Genomic DNA, 6,000 nt, shown 5'->3' on the forward strand with positions numbered 1-6,000 from the left:
TAGGACCTTTAATGACAAAGATGTTCCCATAATGTTAGTCAACATAGTTTTTAATGGCTGCATGATATTATATTACTACGATAGAACATCATTTACATGTTCTCTTATTATCAGACATTTCATTTCCATTAACACAAAAAATGATTAATCGCTTAGAGTATGTAATTTGTTTCTCCTATGTTATTTCCAGAGCGTAACTCTTTTAAGTAGAATTGCTGATCAATGTTTAGATTTACATGAAACTTGAGACTGCCGTATGAATCACTAAGAAAACTTGATTCATAAACGTCTCTGAGTTGAAAAGCAGATTGGTTTTCAGAGGTTTGCTTTTAGAGATTATGACATTGATACACAACATTGCAGAGACACTTTTGTTTAATTAAGTAAAGATATTTTTATCTTCTTTTTTTCTCCAGAATTAAATTGTGGCATTTATGACATTATGAATACCAACTACACACTGAGGCACACCTATAGCATTTAATACCTTTAATAAATTTAATAATTAAAAAAATATTAATCTTGATCAGTCTAATGTTATCTTAATGTGCCATGGATATGCTTAACAAAAAGAGAGAAAGAAAACATAACTTTTTCCTAATGTGCATTAGAAGTTAACCATAAAGGAAGTGGTGTTAACAAACCCGGGGACAAGGGAACAAGTGATCCAAAATTGACAGGGAAGAGGGTGTAGGAAGCCTGGTAGGGCTTGGTCAAGGGCAATGTAACTGATAGGAATTACTGAAACCCAATGAACGCTAAGCATGATAGTGAGACAAGAAGAAAGTAAAAGGAAATAGAGGAAAGAACTAGGAGGCAAAGAGCATTTATAGAAGTCTAAATACAAGCATGTACATATGTAATATATTTATATATAACGATGGAGAAATCGATCTATGTGCATATATTTATAGGTTTAGTATTAAGATAGCAGATGGACATTGGGCCTCCACTCAAGTACTCTCTCAATGCAAGAACACTTTGTTCTATTAAACTGCTAGTGCATGATGCTCACCTTCCCAACATGATCGCTGAAGACAAATGTGTGCATAAGCAAACATGGTTAAGAAAGCTGATAGTTCCTGGCTATCTAAAGATATAGTGTCTGGGGTCTTAAAGGCTTGAAGGTAAAGGCTTAAAGGCTTGAAAGCTGAGTGGTCATCTAGCTCAGAAGCAACAAAGCCCACATGGATGAAGCACACCTCCTTGTGTGATCGTGAAGTGTTGAAGGGATCAGGTATCAGGCATCAAAGAACAAAAAAATCATATTATTATGAATGAGGGGGAGTGCATATTGGGGACCCAAAGCCCATCTGTAGGCAACTGGACATCCCCTTACAGAAGTGTTGCTGGGAGGACATGTGTCAGTGAGGGTGCGGTGTAGCAATGATGAAACATACAACTTTCCTTTAGTTCTTAAATGCTTCCTTCCCCCATTATCATGATCCCAATTCTACCTTAAAAATCCAGCTAGATGAAAGGATGTACACTAATACAGATATGAACTGGAAGCACAGGGAATCCAGGAAAGATGATCCCTTCAGGACCAGTGGTGAGAGTGGCAATACGGGGAGGGTGGAGGGAAGGTGGGGGAGAAAGGGGGAACCGATGACAAGGATCTCCATATAACCTTCTTCCTGGGAAATGGATCACAGAAAAGTGGGTGAAGGGAGACATCACACAGTGTAAAATATGACAAAATAATAATTTATAAATTATCAAGGGTTCATGAGGGAGGGGGTGGTGGGGAGGGGGGGAAATATGAGGAAATTATACCAAGGGCTCAAGTAGAAAGTAAACGTTTTTAGAATGATGATGGCAACAAATGTACACCCATTGACACAATGGATGGATGGATGGATGGATTGTGATAAGCATTGTACAAGCCCCCAATAAAATGATAAAAAAAAGGAAGTTAGCCATAACCCAAATATATAGATATGACATATTCTGTGTGTGGCTCATAAGCTAGGGGCAATGTACATACTTCTGATACTGAGATTTAGCATGATATTTGATAAAATCAAATAAGGTTGATGAATAAGATTGTAAAGTTCCAAGAGATCATCTGAGTTTGCTGAAGTAATGTTCTATTGTCTCTTTTCTTTACTTACAAGTTGGTCCAGATTTAAGATATGATTTTGGTGTTTTTTGTAGTCGATGGATTTAAATGATGGCAGTAACATTATGATTTCCTTTCACATAGGTAGGCCAAATTCAAATATCATTATTTAAAAACACCTTGATCTGTGAGTATGGTCTATCTTTTAATAAACACAGCCAGTTGCCAGATAGCCTTGTTGTTGTTTTTTTAATTGAACCTACTCTTTATAACATATCAGAAGCTGCCATTATGAACAAGAGGTCCATGTGTGGGGACAGAGGTGTCCTCCTCTTTGACTTTCAAAGGCAATGATAATTAGGATGGATAAACTCTATGTTCATCAGTCATCCCACCTGCAGGCTTCTGGATTCTCGGGTTGATTTATGCCAGCTCAATCTTTTGACTTTTCACCAGGCTGTTCAATTCACAGTGCCTTCATTATGAACTATCGTTTACTCTATCATTATAAGAAGCACCCGTTAAGTAAGCGCTCCTCAAACAGCAGTGATTGCTTTCAGGCTTCTGAACATGCTGGGGGTGAGCTTGACAAGATGCATTGATTTATTACTTTTTAAATAGATTCTTAATCTGCAAATCAATAAAAATGGTTTCACTTCAGCAGTGGCACAGGGTGAATGAATCACCCTTGAAAAGCCAGGTGAACGAATACTGCTTTCCTGCATCTTTTATCCTCCGGAACTGTGGCTGTGATTTTCCTCTTGCTGGAATTCCTTGCTAAATTCCAGTATTGGGGCGTGCCTGGGATTCCAGCCTGGTCTCTCAACAAATCACACTCTGGGGGCATGTTAGTTTGCTATGATTTCCAGGTTAACACTGTGGCATTCTTTGTTATGTAATAATACATTTAAAACCCAAACCATCTTTAGTTAACAAGATGTGGAAAACAAAAGATGAAAACATATCAGATATGGACAAAGGTTGGTCATAAGAAAAGAGCACTGGCGATATAGTGGGCTGCACATTAAGCTGCTAAGCACAAGGTCTGTAGTTCAAACCCCCTGTTGCTCTGTAGGAGAAAGATGAAGCTACCTGCCCTTTGCAGGTTTCAACATTTCATAAACTCCACAGGGCACTGCCCTATAGAGTCACTATTGGTTGTAACTGACATAATAAAAGTGAGTTTGATTTTTTGGTTTGGGCTAAATGAACTGTGTAGAACAATCTGTGCCAAGGTGACACGTAGTATTTTATGAATTTTGAAACCATGAGAAATGTTAGGAATTTAAATATTTGGCAATTGGCTTGGTAAAGACTACTGCAGCGTGAGACCAAAAGACATGAGTGCTAATCCCTAGGCCCTCTATTCTTTACACCCAACTGAGTGTATGGCACAGTCTAAACATCGTCCTTGTGCACAGCTCTTGGTTTTGAAAATTGAGATAAATTATCAAGAATCCCAGAAGGTAGGCAGTTCACTCTTACAATTCTCAAATAGTTCTTAAAATGGCGCTAGAATTCTTGATAAGTACAGCAAGACAAACAAAAGAATTCCATAACACCCTTCTCATTTAAATGGAAGTTGCTAATAGTGCACACAAGTCAATAAAGCCTTTGTAGATCTTTGATTATAAAACAATTTAAGTAACCGCATTGGGGCCTAAAGAAAGCAAGCCAAAGCAAAGATGAGCTAAGTCAAAGCGCGGCTTTCACCAAAACGACATTGCTGAACGCACAAGATAAAAGTCTTATATTAGCTGAGAAGTTCATTCCAACTTTTGGAAGCTTTTGAGAAAGTGATTTCCTTTTTTTAAATGTAAAATAATAAGGTTTAATTTGAAAAAGAATAGAAATAAAGTAAAACCTAGGTACTAACATTTCCTTTCTATCTTAGAAATGTTTTAATTAAATTAGATTTAGAGAAGATATATTTTCCCCCTTCTCTTTCTCCTTTTTGGTCTTCTTCATAGTAAAAATAGCACATTGTAATGACCTACTTTTCTTCACCCATATATCCCCACTTTGAGACAATGTGGGAACGAAAGGTGAGATTGGCTACTGGCCTATTTTATCTAAAAGTTTCTGTTTGATAAGAGTTTCAACCAGTGAGGGTAAGACATTTTTTTTTTAAGGCAAACTTTTGTTTTTGAGAATCTTTACTTTAAAATATACTATCCATGAGGGCCACCACTTCTAAGTGGACAGACCCCAGGCAAGGAGGGCAAAGGGCACAAAGGAAGGGAGGCCGCACACGGCGATGGCACAGGTCCCTGTCCATAGGCCCCCAACCCAAAATGAGGTAGCCAGCAGAGGAGACATTTCCTCCTCAGTAATTTCCCAAAGGAAAGGGGAAAGGAAGAGGACATGGGCTGCGACGGACAGGGTAATTTGACCACCCTACACATAATGCATGGACCTTTGGGTCCCTGTCCAAACCACAAGGACAGAGCTTGGAATTTGTGGTGCCTGTGTAACGTGAGAGGTATGCTACCAAAAGCCAGGCAACCCTCCGTCAGCAGGATACAAATCTTGTATTTCCTCCCCCCAGACTAACGAGGATGCCCATCTGCATGATCCATGCTGAAAGCACTCTTAATAAACTCACTTGCTCTGTCGAAGCCTTTTATCTGACAGATGAATTCTCTCTTGGGTGCATGATAAGAACAGAGAGAGGAAGAACCCAAAGCTTCCAGTCCCTTCTGGTAAGACCACCGGAATCAATACACTGCATGGACTGGTCCTCAGGACAGGTCATTCCGGAGGCCTAGCTGCAAGGATAATCCCAGGAACAGAAACATACGTGACTCCTCCTGATGTGTTCAGATCCCTGGAGACTGTGGAGGGGAGGTATGTGGTGGTTGCTAAGTACCATGCTGTAAAATAAATTCGTGGGTGAAAACTTTCTGGCTATCATTTTAAAACCGTGCGGGCAAATGTTCGTATATGCATACATCAAACCAGAGTGGCTGAGCTGGCAGGGACTCAGAGTGATCACTTCCTGGTCAGCACAGATCTGTGCTTGGTGGAGTTTCCAGTGACTGGACTCTTCAAAAGTAGATGGCCAAGTCTTTTGTCCAAGGTCCTTCTGCGTGGTTTTGAACTTCCAACCTTTTGGAAATTAGCCCATCACCCTAAGTGTAGACTCGGGAACTCCAAACAAACCAAACTGTTGGAGAGAAGCCACGGAAAGTTTCCTGGACTGCGTTTGAACGAGCCTGCTCTAAGGAGGGAGCCATATCATAGAGTCCTGACTCCATTTCTTTTCTTTTTTTTCAGTTAATCATGCAAAAAGCAAAACAAACAAACAAAACACACTAAAACTTCAGAGGACAGCCCCTCATTTTGCCTCTCAGGTTTCTGTTTTGGTATGCTATCCACAACAGACACATATGCGACCAGGTGTGGAAGGCCTCTAATGTCTTTTCAAGTTTCCAGATTTTCAAATAGACAAAGAGGCTTTATTATGTTTGAAACCCAGAAATGTTTTGTATATGACTTTCATCAGTCAAAATTACCTAAACAGGCTTTATTTTTTATTAGGTAAATAAATGAACACATCCTGGCTGCACTCAATTTTTGTAAATACACAATATGTGTCCACAGATGTTTAAGAAATACCCACCAATGATTGTAGTGACATTGACAATGATTTAATACTAATTCCTAAGAACCCAACACTGGATTACAAATTGACATCCCTTATGCGTTAGATGCACCTGTAGGACTTTTGCATGAATTGAAAGTCTAAAATTCAAATTACATTGTACCTTGTTTTTCTCTTGATTCTGACCATTTGCGGTCAATGTACTCTTTTGACTACAAATAAAACTGAAAACAGATTTCTAAAAACCGAACTCATGAAGAGCTAGATCCTGTTTTTGTAAAAACACAGTCCCTGTACTAGGTTGGGTCCCCTCGAGGAGTCAAACCGGTGACAT

This window comes from Echinops telfairi, unplaced genomic scaffold, assembly GCF_000313985.2.
Source record: "Echinops telfairi isolate 266 unplaced genomic scaffold, ASM31398v2 ScPeMD7_25;HRSCAF=90, whole genome shotgun sequence".
NCBI classification, from domain to species: Eukaryota; Metazoa; Chordata; class Mammalia; order Afrosoricida; family Tenrecidae; genus Echinops; species Echinops telfairi.